General features: G+C 42.1%; 1 pseudogene across 1 annotated transcript; it reads left to right on the top strand.

Annotated features, from left to right (window-relative positions):
- Nucleotides 1-5,885: 5,885 nt before the first annotated feature.
- Nucleotides 5,886-8,317, top strand: LOC147318347 (uncharacterized; annotated as a pseudogene). Its single transcript, XR_015131446.1, has 2 exons — nucleotides 5,886-5,987; nucleotides 6,258-8,317. The product of XR_015131446.1 is annotated as an uncharacterized LOC147318347 (transcript).
- Nucleotides 8,318-17,001: the final 8,684 nt, after the last annotated feature.

Genomic DNA, 17,001 nt, shown 5'->3' on the forward strand with positions numbered 1-17,001 from the left:
TGCTCCTCATCAAGGAATGTGGTGGTAGTCTGTGAGGAGAAAGGAATGATGATTGAGAGGAAGTAAGATTTACCACCAACAAATGCGGGTGTGAAAATCTAGAGATCAAATTAATAATAATGGATTGGATTTATATAGCACTTTACAATGCCACTATTCATTCACTCTCACACACTGGTGGAGGCAGCTACAGTTGTAGCCACAGCTGCCCTGGGGCAGACTGACAGAACAGAGGCTGCCATATCGCGCCATCGGCCCCTCTGGCCAACACCAGTAGGCGGTAGGTGAAGTGTCTTGCCCAAGGACACAACGACCAGGACAGGGAGCCCAGGGATCGAACCGGCGACCTTCCGGTTACAGATACGCTTCCCAAACCCTTGAGCCACGGTCGCCCGGTGATGCAAATAAGTGTTTGTAAGATATGATTACTCACCTTTCTTGCCTGTGTCCTCTTCAAGGTGTTTGAGCAAATGTTTAGTGATGTGTCCTGTGTGTCGAAGCTTCGTTGCCCGTGTCGGGTAATCTCGGGGGAGTTTTTGTGAAGCACGTATCGAGGCTTGCTTTGATTACGTATGCAGTGACGGTCGAGGCCTCGCGGGCAGTCCGTACCATGTGACTGATTCAGGAACTGGCTCGCCGGTTCGCGCCAGATTCAAAATAAAATGGACAGCAAAACAAAGCTGATTTCCCCATCACATTGTGTTGTGGAATTGGACTACATACGTGCTACAGAGTTACTTGAGCATTTCTTCTTCGATGGAACCAGTAAGAAAGAGATTTTTTTTAAATTTCATCTCTTCTAATAAAGTATGCACACAGTCATAAATGTCACGAATGATAAGCACCATAATATAAATAAACAACACTACAGATCCTATAATCTGATTTCTGTCTTTTAGTTTATTAAAAAGTGAAGAACCACACACTAGTTTGTGTCATTATCCAGATGTACATAAGCATGATTACCAGTGTTGGGACTAACGCGTTATTAAGTAACGCGTTACAGTAACTACGTTATTATTGTGGTAACGAGCACGGTAACTAGTTATTATGCCAAAACCAGGAACGCGTTACTCGTTACTGGGATTTAGATAGGCTCGTTACTCGTTACTTCGTGTGGCGGCATCGCGGAGCTTCCACAGATTCAGTAACATTAGCAAGTGGTGGAAGCCAGCAGGTGGAGGAGGGAAAGGGGAGGCAAGCGGTGAGACCCGAGGCGGCCACTGGTCCAAGTGTGAACTGAACTTCAGGTAAGAAGTTATGACCTGCAGTCTCTCTGGGTCAGATATGAACCAAGTTTAGGTGGAGTTTATTTTCGTTATGCTGACTTTTTCCGTACTGCGTGCTAGCTAGCATGACGGAGTTTCTATACAGCTGGGTGGTGCTATGTTACTGATGTGGAACTTTATTTTGTTCATAAGTTATTAGAGTTGCCAACCGTCCCGTCTGGTATTCAGAGAAAATATTACGCGTTTCTTATTGAGGTGAAAAGGAACAGTTTGTCCCTTAATTCAGCTACAATGAAAAAGACACAAAGCTGGAGTTATTCTGTCTTTATGCTGCACAGCTGCCTCTTCTCCTCTCATTCTCTCCCCTCTCTCTCCCGTTTCTACTTCAATCATGAAACTGATCAATGATCAGCTGATCGGCTCTCTTGTTTGTTTATCGCCCACTTTGCGGCAGAAACAGGAAACCAGCAGATGTCGTGTTAAACAACAGCAGCACTTTTAAGCTTGATCAGCTGTTGTTAGAATTTATTTAATATTAATTTCTAGTATCAGCTGATGTTTGCTGGTCATGATATGGTTTGGTTATCTGGTGAGAGGGAAACATGAAGATGAAACCAGGAGATGTCCTTACTGGATCATCAGAGCTGAACAGGTGATGGAGAAACAGGTTTACCTTTTAGGTGACATGAATGAGTTGAAGTTATGAACTGTTTCTGAGAGACAAATAACACCAGGATCCTTTTTTAGGTAGCTGACAGCTGGTAACTGTGCAGGGGCGGGTCTAGCAAACTGTGGCCAGGGGGCCAGGTAGGGCATTAACGGGGAGAGGGGGGCACAAAGAAATACTTTTCTTTCTTATTCTCATTTAAAATGTCTCGCTTTTAATAAATAATTATCTGAATCTTACAACAAACGATTGATAGATTGATGCATATATACCATCAGAACAGTGTACATCACTGTCACAACAGTGTTTGTTTTCATTCAAAGGCTTTATGATTTTTGCTATAATGGTGGGCCAGTCTCTAGTCAAAATGCCCGGGCCAATTTTCTGTCCCAGTCCAGCCCTGTATGCAGCTCATCTGCAGTCTGCTGTTACCTACATCTTCCTATTCAGAAGGCAGAATTTCCGAGTTCTGAGTACAATCGAAAGCACCACGACTGCAGTTTTTGTGTTGGATGTAAAAGGCGCACATGACGCTGTGACGTAGGCTAGAATCATGGCGGCGGTCAATGACCGTCCAGGCGTGGGACTTCTCTCGTGGAAATATGCACATTATCTTTTCCTTTGGTAGGTGACACAGTGCACTTGTGCCAAGTAAGCAAGCTAGAAGACTGGCAAAGTTATGGAAGCAACACATTAACAAGAGAATTCTGAGTTAAACCAAAGTTACTTTCCCTAGTAACTAGTTACTCTGAAAGTAACGAGTAACTCGAAGTAACTGAGTTACTTTTGATAGAAGTAACTAGTAATGTAACTAAGTTACTAATTTAAAGTAACTTACCCAACACTGATGATTACACAGTTACACAATCATACCAAAACTCTGTCCTGATAGTTTCCACTTTCTCTTTTGTATCAGACATACTGAGACAATATTCGGGATAAATAACCATGAAAACAATTTATTTATTCAGTTTAGAGGTTTACACATCACATCATTATAATTAAAGAGCCTTTTTCACTTGAATCGTTCACTTGATGGCGCAGTAGAGCAAATGAATCATCACAATGCTTCGAACCTTGAGTCGACCAGTTGGATGGAAAGCTTCAGTTCATCGCGAGGTTTCATCTCAGCATCACGACGTTAGTGCTTTGCTTCTATGTCTCGTCGTCCCCAATTGGCTCCAGCTGTCATGCCACCTGTTCCTCGTTCCCTCATGTTCCAGTTTGTGTATTTATAGTGTGTGTCATCTCATGCTTGTTGCTGGTTCATCGGTGTTGTTTCCCCGAGTCTCCCTGCGTCTGTTTAAAGGTTTCTGGTTTATTTTTCTTAGTTTTTCCAGTTTAGGTATTCTTAGGTTCTGCATGCCATCCTCACTGCTGTTTGTACTGTCACTGTTAAAATAAAGCTCACTCGCCACAGAAGCCGTGCTTGCATCAAGGGGCATTCTCAAACACCACGTCTGCCGTCACAGTTGCTCTGTGCGCTCTGGGTGAAGTAGTCTCCCATCTTAAGCCCTCTATGTGTCACCTCGACACTCTCCCCTCTCGCCTTTCCAAAGAAGTCTTTGACACTATTGGACCTAATTTATTAAACCTCCCTTCTAATGCGAACCATCCCAGCTGATCTTAAGCATGCTACAGTGCACCCATTTCTCAACAAAACAAATCTTCATGCAACAGCTCTCTCAAATTTTAGACCAATCTCTGAACTCCCCTTCCTGCCCCAAATCCTCAAAGAAATGATCTTCCTTCAGCTCCAGGCTTTTCTGGAAATGAATGACACATTTCAGTCTGGTTTCAAAGCATTACTGATCAGCCAGGCTCTGCTCTCTCGACTTCAGCGTGTTCAGGATGCTGCAGCCTGACTCTTGACAGGCACTTGTAAACACGACCATCTTTCTCCAGTCTTGGCTCGTTTGCATTGTCTTCCTGTATGTTATAGAATTGATTTAAAGATTTTATTCCTTGTTTTTAAGTCTCTAAATGGATTAGCTCTGTCTTACCTCTTAACCTGTTAACTAAAAATACTCCAATTAGCACTCTTAGGTCAGCTGATAAGTTACTTCTGATTGTTCCTAAAACCCAGAGGAGACCGGGCCTTTGTGATTGCTGCACTTTGGAACAGTCTGCCTCTTCAAATTAGTGTCTCTTCAACACTCAACAGCTTTAAAACCCATCTTTACTCACTAGCTTTTAATTGTGACTGAGGTTTTTACTGTTTACTGTGTACAACACTTTGATCAACCTGTGTTGCTTTTAAATGTGCTTATAAATAAATATATTGATTGAATGAAACGGTGCAGGTGGCTCCAGCAGATTATTAAACAGAATATGTGACAGCAATTGTTCCTTTGTAAAAAAACAAAAAACATGCAGCTGCTATATGTCAGGCAAGTGACCCCAGATTCTTCAGCATTGCGTGATATCAGTAAATATGATGTGAGGGAAATGAATGACACTCCTCCTTTGGTGGTGATATTGTAAGTGAGGTTATTTATTGAGCGCTTTTTGTAGACAGGCAGTCACAAAGCGCTGTACACAAGGGTTAAAATAAAGAAAACATTAAGTAATAAAATAGACAATGTAAATAATGCAAATTCAAAACAATTCAAAAGTGTTGATTCACAGAAGGCCTGTTGAAACAAAAACGTTTTTAACTGCTTTTTGTCACGGTCCGCTGTGACGGACCGAGTGGAGAATGCGTGTAATGGACCCAGGTGCGTACACAAGTGAACAGACGGGAGTGAACTTTAACAGAAGGCGAGCCTTTAATATGGCTGAAAACAAGGTGTGCAAATACAGCAGGGATGGCGTGGCTAAACAAAAACCTAAACTGGGAACAAACTATGGTGAGGCTATGGCTTGGAAGACAACAGACCAGGCATGGAAACACGGAGGGTGGGAACACAGATGACGCGACACAGACTGTAAGAAACACAGAGACTAAATACACATGAGGGATGATCAGGGGAAGTGACCACACATGGGAACGCAGCTGACACACATGAACTTAACGACAGGACAGGAGGAGTGAAACTGAATACACAGACAGTGAATGCAGGCCTTCAAAGTAAAACAGGAAACATGAGACATGAACCGGGGAGACGTAGTACAGGGGGAGGTGACATGACTGACAGCATGAACTTGACAGTACAAGACACACAGACGTAAACACACGAAGGGCAAGGGAGACGTAATGCAGGGGTAACATAATTACAAAAGGACTGGACTACCTTAAAGAACCTAAGCAAACAATAAACATCAAAATAGGTTAAGCATAACACACTGGGTCACACGACCCAGGACCATGACACTTTTTAAAGGATTCCACAGAGTCAACCAAACGTAGCTGTGGAGGTAAACTGTTCCACAGCCTTGGTGCAACAGACTGAAAGGCTCCGCCCCTTTAGTCTTCAGTTGTGTAACAACGAGCGGAGACAACGAGCAGCAGTGTATTTTATAAGAAGCTTGGATAAATAATCTGGGGCCATTTAGTGCTCTACTTGTTAAAACAAGAATTTTAAAACAAATTCTAAAATCTATTGGGAGCCAATGTAAAGAATATAAGATGGGAGTAATGTGAGCTCGCTTGCTAGAACATGTTAGTAGCCTGGCCACTGCATTTTGTATAGCTTGGAGGCAAGAAAGAGATGATTTATCCAAGCTGGTAAACAGGGAATTACAATAACCTGAACGCGATGACACAAATGCATGAACAATTGGTGCAATATATTGCACCAATTGTTCATGCATTTGTGTTAATGAGTTAATGAGTTAATCACTTGTTCTCCTTCTAAGCAGCCTGTGAGACTGCCACAAAAGTACCATTGAAATACCTGCTGAGAAATTTCACAAAGGGAGCCTCTCCAAATTACAATGTGCTTTGAGAAAGCCAGCTACCAGGCTGACTGTCTGACTGACTGTCGGACACGTGATCAGGTCTCTGTAAAAAGGATTGCAGTGATTTCTGGCATGACTTCCAGAGTATGGCTGGGTAAGTGGATACCCAACTAGGCTGAGCGAGGGGCTCCACTATTAGCAATGATACACAGGAGGGGAACTGACTCCAAATGACAAACTGAAATAGACTGGTGAGCAAACAAAAGCTTTCACTGACTTTACAAACTGCATTAAGTGTGCCTGTAAATGTTAGAATGTAAGGTAAAACTGCTAAGGTGTAGATAAAAAAATGAGTAGTAGTAGTAAAAAGCATTGTGAATGTTCAAACTTAAGTAGAATGTGCTATATAAGTACCAGTTCATAAACCATCCATTTGCCAACTCTAGGATCATGATGACAAACTATTTATTTCAGACAGTGGATGGAAAATGTTCATACATGACGTGTGTTTTATTGCACAGGGTATGGCTGTTCCCGTGTTCCATGACCAGGACATCGTGATTTGAGGTATGACTTATGGATTTGATTCAATTGAGTTTTATTTATACAGCCCCAAATCAGAACAAGGCGCTTTAAATTGTAGAGAAAACTCCAACCATCATATGACCCCCTATGAGCAGCACTTTGGCGACAGTGGGAAGGAAAAACTCCCTTTTAACAGGAAGAAACCTCCAGCAGAACCAGGCTCAGGGAGGGGCGGGGCCATCTGCTGCGATCGGTTGGGGTGAGAGAAGGAAGTCATGATAAAGACATGCTGTGGAAGAGAGACAGAGGTTAATAACAGATATGATTCAATGCAGAGAGGTCTGTTAACACATAGTGAGTGAAGAAGAAACACCCAGTGCATCATGGGAATCCCCCAGCAGCCTACACCAATCAAGAGCACCTGGCTGCAGCCACTGGGGAGCGCCATATTGTGACCTCCACAGTAACCGGAAACACGTAACTTCAGTTAAATCGACTTTGACAGCGAAAACTAAATTGTGTTTTTGTTACTATTGATGCTGATGAGAAATAAACATGGTTTAAAATGTTTTTTAACACTCTGGGTTTGTTTAAAAAAATCACCATCCCTTCAGCTTGTTCGTTGCCAAAAGTGTCCATGTTTTATGTTTTTGTTTTGGTTTTTTTGCTACTTTTCCTTTTGGCTCTCGGAGGAGGTGGACGCCCTTTTTCTCCTCTCCCTTATCTTCCCTGCTTAGTTCTTATGTCCTTGTCTAGTCTCGTGTTTTTGTATTACTTTCCCTGGAACACTCTCTCACAGTCTGTTTCTAAAACCTAAAGAGAATTATGGATTTGATCAACTGGTCTCTGAATGCTATTGACTCCCTTTTCTCAACGAGAAGTCTGGGCTCGGGAGAGCCCGAGTGCCCTGGAGGGACTTTCCCTGCCGGATACACGATGGACGGGTGGCAGACATGGAGGATCGTGTGCCTGGTGGGACTGTCGATCGAGGACGCTGAAGATATCTACCTATTCGGAACCATGGTAACAGGGTTCTTGCTGATCGGAGCTGGCTTGGCTCTGGCTTATCGGAGGATTAAGAAAGCCGAACCGGCTGTTCAAACCCCCACAAAGCTGCCCGCTGGGATTGAAATGATGGGACGAGACGCGACTTCTCAGAACGGGCTCATTGAGAGCAGCATGGTTAAGAGCTTGGAGACGCTTACAGCTGCCGTGAATACTCAGAATAAGACATCTGAGCGTATATTGGGATACATCAAGGAAAAGTCCACTCAGAACAACATCTCTGAGTGGAAGTTGGATTACATCTTGGAAAAAGCTGACTGCGGTCGTGAGGTCTCAGAATCTGCTCTTTGAGCAAAAGAATGACAAGACCACGGAAATGAAGGTTAATACCATCATGGGGAAGCTCGCGGCTCTCCAACGGGAGATTGACAGACCAGTGTCGGAGTGTTAAAGAACAGCTTTGAAATTCTCACGAGTTGTCGCAAAAGAAAAATCACCATCATAATCCAGCTACCCCTTCGGAGCCAGCTGTAGGCTCAAGGCTGGAGCCGAACAAAAGCTCCCTGATAACGACTGTGTTTAGTCTGTTCTTCCCATTCCCTACAAGGTTGGCTGGGTTGGCTGGAAGACTGTTTACTTAGCCTGGCAGGGCGAAGGACACTGTCTCAGCTGAACTATGGACACACACACACAGACATATACTGATAAGCACTCACTGACGCATCACCCTCCCTACGCCGGATCCAACGCCACCTCCAACGCTTACCTCCCCTCTGATGTGGACATCGGGTTGGCTGGAGGCGCAGTCGAAGATTGCAGCGGTCCCAGATCAGGTGTACACACTGGAACTCTTTCCCATGCTGCTGTCTGTTTTTATTGTGCTATGGTGTGTTGATATCTGTGCATTCCTGTATTATCCTTCTGTGTTACACATTTCGATGTTTTTTTTCTCGCTACCTGGCCTGACCTAGTATAACCAATGTGATGTTTGTATTGTATGTACGGTCGGCAAGGTCTGTCATCTCGGTTGTGGGTAAAAGACCTGCAACTGACAAATAAAGGTTATCTCATCATCTCATCATCTCATCAAGTTTTTTTCATAAATATAAAATAGTCATTACTTTTTACATTTTCAATCCTTCAAGCACCTTTTTTTTGTACAATGCACTTGTTTGAAGACAACCTCAAAACTCACCATATCAGCAGTGCTACTGGAAATTATTGTACGGTGGTCCCTCACTATAACGCGGTTTACCTTTCGCGGACTCGCTGTTACGCTGATTTTTTATTTTTTAATTTACAGCACATTGTGTTGTGCGTTCTGATTGCTGTAGACCATTGTCAATCAATCTAGTGGCATGTCTCCTGTACAGCAGCGGTCCCCAACACGTGAGAGCTGAGGCTCGGGTGTGAAATGTATGGTTTTCTGAGGTTTTATCGTTAATTCGGTTTCCCTGGGTCTTTTGCCGTGTTGTAGTCGTGTGTCCTATTTTGAAAGAACTATTTACGCGTTACCGTAGCGACCAGAGCGCATTAAGAAGCAGAGAGGAGGATGTTACTCTCAATGTTGTTGGCGCATTTCAGGAGGATGCTGCTAATAAAATTACACAATTACACAGTGAATTCACGTTTATTATTATATTTACAAAATACCACATTTTTTGTCTTGGTCGTATCATTTTATTTTGTTGTATTTATCCGCGACATCTTAAAGGCCGGTCCATGAAAATATTGTCTGACATTAAACTGGTCCGTGGAGCAAAAAAGGTTGGGGACCGCTGCTGTACAGCTCAGAATGCGTTCAGCTTGTCTTGAAGATTGTAAGTTTTCTCCCCAACAAACACAACAATGCCGACGAAACGTTTTGCATTCTATAATACTGGACTTATGTTTCTACGAAGGTTTGAACTGTTTAAACAAAAGAGAAAAGTGTGAAAATGTTCGTGCCTGTCTGAGGAAAGTAAAGCATGTAGTGAGGGAGTTTTACAGTTTTAAAACATCTATAATAATTGTAAAAAATAAAGTTGGCTACTTTGCAGATTTCACCTGCCGCGGGGGACATCTAATTGATTAACATCAACATTGATTATTGTGCTCTATTATTTTTGTTCAAGGAGAGCAAAAAATATAAAACTCTCTCTCAGCTTGTTCGTTGCCAAAAATGGCCACTTTTGTGTATGTTCACAAAATGCTATAAAATGTATATTTATTAAAACATTTTTCTACTTTTACCGACTTGACTCTTTAAATTAGCTCCAGTCCTTTTCATCAAAACCAAAATTTTATCTACATTCTTTTTTTTACTCTTTAAATGCCAGTTAGGTTATATATATTACCAGTAACCTTTCAGATAAAAAGGTTTATTTATTTATCTTTTCATCTGAGCATTGGGGACAAGGCTGTCTTGCACTTGTTGAGGTCACTATAGTGTGCGCCCCATTTCTTCCAGGATCACTCTTCATTTGTAGGTTTTAGTGGACTCCTACTACTGTGAAGTGATTTCCATGGGACAGAGGCTTGTATTCCAAGATCTGGGAGATTGTAGAAATGAGCAGTGATGCCCTTCTTGCCATCTTTCCAGAAAAATAAGTGATCTAGAAGCTGTTAGGCTTATTTACAGCAGCAGCACTTTCTGCACCTGCATAAACTCCAGGACACATTTACTAACAGTGTTTGTTGCTGTATGTGCTGCAGCTTCGAATTTGTTTTTGAGAGTTAATATTTTGGCTATGGTGTCTTGTTGTGAACTCTACAAGAGTAAAACGGTTTTTAGCAGGTGCTTCAAAGCTAAGTTTGACTGGGAAACTCAAACTCAACAGAAATTCAATGCAGCCTGTGTAATATTTAATGCGTCATTTTTTCCCCCAGTCTATCTTGCAAACACATATTTGTGCTGCAATGCCATGCACAAACTATTGGTGTCACGGAGGAGCAGGGAGGACTCGGCGCAGACTGAAATCTCAGAAAAAACAGGTTTATTTACACACTCCAGGTGCACTATATACAGGTGAAGGAGAAGGGGGCCAGGGTTCCCAGGGGTGCAGAGCGGGGTCGGGAAAAGCGTCCAGAGTCTCCAAACCAAACACGAGAAATCTGCATACAGAGAACAAGGGTTAGCACAGAACTTTCACGGACAGAGCTCAAAACTGGCTGAGGCTAAAGTAGCACTGACGAGCGTTATTCAATAGTCCAGCGGCGAGGTGCTCTCAGTCACTGCCTTAAGTAGCGGGAGCAAACAAGGTGAGGAGCCACAGGTGATTGCCTACAGGTGGTGGAGGCCGGGAGCTCACAATGAGCTCCGCCCAGGCAGCGAGCAGAGAGAGAGGAGAGAGAAAAGACAAAACATAACATGTAGCCACACAGGGCCAGCCGAGCAGGCACGGGGACCATGACAATTGGACCCTTAAGATCAAACCTATGTCATTCTTTTGGTCCACTGCGGTGTAGTAAGCCATCAAACACCCCTGTTTGAAACTAAAAATATTACATGAAATTTGTTGTTCAGCCAAAAATGGGTAGATGATGTAATTTGGTTAAAAAAACAAAAAAAACAACAACAACAACCATAATTTTTATGTGCTGAGTTTAGAATAAAAGCAATTTTACCTAAATTGCATGATTTAGCACTGTCAACAACAAGGAATTTAAAAATGTCATAATAATGGGTTTCAAGTGGCCAAAAGCTGAAAACAATCTAGACCCTTTCATTCCATTTGCATTAACACAGCAAAAATGGTCAAAAAAAGAAAGAAAAAGGAAGTGAAGTGACCACATAAGGCCAGGATAGAGCCCAGAGGGTTAATGTGTAAAATGTATAAAAATATTATGGATTACAGGGTAATACATTAATGTTAATAGCAACTGTAAGCTTTTTATTTTGAAGTTACAAGTATAAACAATTCTGTTACATTTACACTTAATTTTTTTACTATAAGTATGGACATGGAAACAAGTAAACAACATTTTATAACAAGTTTAACTGGAATTCTGTACACTGAAAAAAAACCAACCCAACAACACATAAAAACACAAACAAGCAGCCAGTGCCTTCATCTGTCCATTAAGTGTCAAACGTCACATGACCCGTAGTCCCTGCTCGTCAGCACATGCTTTTAAAAAGAGCTCCATGTCCTCTGCAAACTGAAAAACATAAATAAAGTATGAAATAGTAAATGCCATGAAGTGCAGTGAAAAATACACAAATAAAACGAAACATAGAGTGGCTAGATGAACATAGTTGTCAAGTTGAATGCTTCTGTGAGAAAGAGAAAGGATAATTACATTTTTGCAAATCATTTTGCTCGCTTTTGTTTGTCTTTAATATTAGCTACATAGAGATGTGAGAGATGTTTGTGCAGCAGCATAGATGTCCTCTCTGTCTGGTCAAGGTGAGTTGGACTATTTGCTGGATGGAAGAAAGTGATTGTGGCTGCTCTATCTGGGACAGCAGAGAAGGACACTGAGGAGTGAAGAGAAATGAGGTGCCAGTTTGTGACCTATTTATGGAGGATAAGAGAGTTTATGTCTTTGGGACGTACTGCGTGTGTCTGTGCACATATTTGGTAACACACATGAGACTCATTTGCAGGTATTTATCTCCATACATATCATCAGACAGCTAACACCAGCTATTTTTAGGGCCTGGACAGTCTGTGTATGTGTGAGTGACTCTGTCCATGAATATGAGAGCAGTCTTCAGTCTGAGAGCTCAGATAGCCATACATGACAAAGGGACAGAATTATTGTTGGTGTGTATGCAGAAAGAAGGCCGTGTGGTTGCTACTGTCGAGCAGCATATGTGTCTAGTCGAACACCACCTTCCCCCAAAACACACTCCCCAAAGTGACGTAATTAATCTCATGAGCCTCCGTGTTATGGCCAGTACTATTTTATTTTTAGCCATGCATAGTAGAACACATTGGGCAGAGTCACACTTGCATTGCTCCATTCCAGAAGGTCTCAGGTTGCCACAGATCACACTCACCAGTGTATGTGGTCTAGGAGCTCTCCCCAGAGGTTTGCAGTTGTAAACTGTGATTTGCTCAGAACTCATTGTTGCATTTTGTTTAAAAAGTAAACATACTCCTGTACAAACGCCATCCACTGGACCAGGTCTAGGCACTTTTTTGGGTGAAATCAGTCAGGGGGCTGGGCAGGTCCGCAAAACCGGTCATGAACCAAAAATAGCAACGAGCCAATCCCAAGAACTGCCTAATTAGTCAATAAGACTCTGGAGAGTCTGGAGAAAAGAGAATCTGCCAGTAGTCCTGGTTATTTCCAGTTTGGAAATCCAGGGGCTCGTCAAACCGGGGCATGGAATAAGCACCAAGCTGAGACACTTCATTCAGTTTAAAACTCTTCTTAACACATTTTTATTTGCTGAAGCCTTTTGCCCTCTTTAAGGGGTTAACTCAGTTTGTTTTAACATGTTTTATCTTATTTATTCATTTATTTATTTTATCTTATTGTATCTTATTTTATTTTACTTTGCTTATGCTTTTTGTATATGTACAGCACTTTGTGAACCCTGGTTTTATGTTAAAGTGCTTTATAAATAAAGCTGATATGGTATAATTATAATTATAGTTGCAGTACAGTGGCCCTTGTTTATCGCGGGAGTTATGTTCTAAAAATAACCCACGATAGGTAAAATCTGCAAAGTAGCCAATTTTATTTTTTTACAATTATTATAGATGTTTTGAGACTGTAAAACCCCTCACTGCATGCTTTATACACTTTTCTCAGACAGGCATGAACATTTTCACACTTTTCTCTCTATTTTAAACACTCAAAGTTCAAACCTTTGTAGAAAAATAAGTCCAGTATTATAGAATGAAACCAAAGGCACCTGTAGGTGATGATGTTTAGTTGACACTGTTGTGTATCTTGGCGAGAAAACTTACAAACATAAAGTACAGCACTTCAGGGTCACACTGCTAGCGATCGAAGATTTATGTAAATTTGACAGGCTGAACGCATTCTGAGCTGTACAGGGGACACGGCATGGAGGAAATTGATTGACAGTGGTCTGCAGCCAATAAGGACACAGAACACTATAAGCTGTAAAAAAAAAAAAAAGGGGGGGGGGGGGGGGGGGGAAGGACAATTTAAAACTGCTGGCTAGGGTTAAACATAAATTCATTGAAATTATAATTCATGTCTGCAGTAATTACACGAGTTATGTCAGTTGGAGGTAACTAAAATTAATACTGAATCGGTGTGTAACTGAAACAATGTCAGACTTGTGGTGGTCTTTTTTACTGAAAGAAGTTCGGGAGACAATCTAGCAGTTCACGCCGTTTTATCATGCGGCAGTTGCAGATTCGGCTTGCACAGCTGTTGGTCTTCTCTATGTCAGGTCGTCTGCTCGCAGAGAAGTGAAGTACAGTTCATAATTCAAAATATATATCAGACACATGAAAACAGGAAACATTTGTAACTGGCTATTGATGTGCAGATTCCCTGTTTTAGACTCGGTGCTCCCTGATTTGTTCTCCTCGTGGTCCTTCTGCATGGCAACGGTCTTTGACCTCAAGTCAGGGATCTTCTCCTGTGTGAGAAAACTCCTTCCTACCTTACAGTTGTTACCAGACATGTTATTTCCAATTTAACTGACAAATCACAAGTTTCAATTATTTTTGACTGGAACACCATGTTATACCCCACACAAAGCCAAGGCAGCCTCTATCTATCTGAAGCAGTGTTCTATAAGTGTGGAGCAATTTACCTTCAACACTCAACTCTATGCCTCTTAGTTTACCCTTCACACTGTGGGGTTAGTGCTCATATCCTTCTAACAAGGAGTGTATCAACTCTATTCTGAGCATGCATTGCAATGCATGTTAAAAATGAACTTTATTAAAAAGCTTCTACCCCATCGGACCAGAATGGACATGTCCTAAAAACGATTTGGGCTTTATAGATAATTGTGAAACATTATGGGGGAAACCTGGTCTTGTTAGCACAAGCGGCATCCATCCCACTTTGGATGGAGCAGCTCTCATTTCAAGAAACCTGGCAGCAATTTTTCACACCAGCCTATTAATCAACCAGCAGGAGCTGCGAGGGCTACGCCGCAAACTTGCACTAAAAAAATCTGTGAAACAGCGAGGTGAAAGGTGAACCGCGTTATAGCGAGGGACCGCTGTAATTCTGGAGGTAAGTCACAACATACCCTTCGTAAATACTAATGTATAGAAACCGTTACCAGCAATCATTCATTTTTGTGTGGTTTTCACGGTTTGTTAACATGCTGTGTAGGTGTGTACTTGACGAGCTGATCTCGACATAACGGGAAACATCTGGTTTGACTGTTCTTCACCTGTAGTTTGAATGCTGAACATTTGCCTGTTTAGATCATGAGACCAGTCACTATACAGAGATGTGCTTCTGAGTGTGGACGAGGTGTCTTCTGCTGCAGTGATGCAGTTCTGCTTGTGTTGAGTGATGTAAACAACTGATCGATCTAAACGCTTTAAACGTCAAAATTGATCATTAGATTTTTTATGACACAGCAGCGGTGAGTGTTCCCACCTTCTGCTCTTTGTAACTTAACGCCATCTTTCCGTTTTCGAGTTCTGGACATGATTTTGGAGTATATCTTTGCAGTAGCGATTGACCGCAAAGTAAAGCTGCCGGAAATGTACAACCCCACATCTGGTCTCAAAACAGGAAGTTAGCATTGTCTCGTGCACATAGTCAATACCTGTTTCACCTTACTCACTTTATTTAAACCCTACAGTTCCAGGATGTTATCTTAATAGTCATAGATTGGGACATAATTGTAGATAGTAAGTTGACTGCAGTAGATTAAAGCTGAAAATATGAAGATGGCCATTCTTGGGAAGGTAAAATAGTAATAATAGTGAATTTTTTAAAAAAGGAGAGAAGAAAAAGAAAGAGCAAACGCGCTCTAGTGTGAACCCTCAAAGCGGCCCGCATGCGCAAAAGAAGATGTCACACACAACACGCTCTGTTTAGACCCAGACCAAACAGGATTGTTGGCCGTTAATATAAAGACTTGTTTCGGACTTTACGTTTCCCAATTTTGCTTTAAGTTATAGTTATTTTGGTATTTACATACGGCCAAATAATTATCCTTATTGCTGTTTTAGAGGAGCGGTGCTTCAAAGGATAGTTGCAGATTTCTGTCAGAATCTGCAGATTATACAGTACAAATAAAATGTTCATGGTTCTCCAACGTTGTCTTCCAGACAGTTTCACTAACATCTACATGGGATGGCCAGGAAGCGTTCGCAATGTCTTATTGGGCGCTTCTCTGGAGCTGATAATTGGCGTCTGTCTTGTGTCAGTGACGTAAAAGACGGATTTAATGCGACATGACTATTCAAACAGCAGTCGCTTTCTAAAACATCAGATATGTATCGGATTCAGCACCACATACGAAAGTGACCCAGATCGGATTTGAAAATATCGGATTTGTACTGTTCACACTGTCATAGCATGATTGGATATGGGTTGCATAGGGTCAGAAAAGTCGGACTTGATGCGATTTTGCCAGCAGTGTGAAAGTAGCCTTAGTCTCTGAAGTTTAAAAACTTCATAATGACAGGCTGAGGCACCTAGGAATTATTTGAGGGAAGACTGTGACATCTTTCAACATCCAGTGGGCTCCTTAGAGTGTTTTGGAGAGCCAGCTCTCCATGAAAGCGCATGCATCTCTTCGTTCTGCTCCTTCAGGTAGGTTGATCAATCTCAAGTTGGATCTGCGACTTGTTCTCTAGGTCATTGACCTTTGAACGGAGCGTCTCTGCCTCCTTTTCCAGCTTTTTAACTGCGATTCTCCACTTGTGTCACTCTCTCAACGCATCCCTGTATGTCTTCTTGCACAGCGGAAAGCACACGGTCCAGTCTGCCGGAAAACTGACTTAAGTGTGTCGAGAGCTTTCAGAATTTTCAACTTTTATTTTCAACTGGCAGTGTGCTGATGTAACAGCCTTGTTAGTTTCTTCCTCGTCCTCAACGCCATCATGTAGCACACTAGCTGCAAACTTTGTCATGTCCATTTCCTTGTGAGACAGGTACAGTGGGGCAAAAAAGTATTTAGTCAGCCACCGATTGTGCAAGTTCCCCCACTTAAAATGATGACAGAGGTCAGTAATTTGCACCAGAGGTACACTTCAACTGTGAGAGACAGAATGTGAAAAAAAAAATCCATGAATTCACATGGTAGGATTTGTAAAGAATTTATTGGTAAATCAGGGTGGAAAATAAGTATTTGGTCAATAACAAAAATACAACTCAATACTTTGTAACATAACCTTTGTTGGCAATAACAGAGGTCAAACATTTACTATAGGTCTTTACCAGGTTTGCACACACAGTAGCTGGTATTTTGGCCCATTCCTCCATGCAGATCTTCTCGAGAGCAGTGATGTTTTGGGGCTGTCGCCGAGCAACACGGACTTTCAACTCCCGCCACAGATTTTCTATGGGGTTGAGGTCTGGAGACTGGCTAGGCCACTCCAGGACTTTCAAATGCTTCTTACGGAGCCACTCCTTTGTTGCCCGGGCGGTGTGTTTTGGATCATTGTCATGTTGGAAGACCCAGCCTCCCTAGCAGATCATTACATGGAGAAACCTTTGGAATGCAAGCATGCTGATCCACACAGGTATGCACACATGGGTATTCACAGACGCGGACTAAAGCTTTCTTGGCTGCTGCCTCAAAGCACACTGTGCGCTGTCTATCTTGCGTGCTGCACAATATCGTTT

This window comes from Aulonocara sp. 'chitande type north' Nkhata Bay, linkage group LG11, assembly GCF_057382095.1.
Source record: "Aulonocara sp. 'chitande type north' Nkhata Bay isolate Kocher_YH1m ecotype deep benthic linkage group LG11, A_spYH_male_GT1.1, whole genome shotgun sequence".
Lineage (NCBI taxonomy): Eukaryota > Metazoa > Chordata > Actinopteri > Cichliformes > Cichlidae > Aulonocara > Aulonocara sp. 'chitande type north' Nkhata Bay.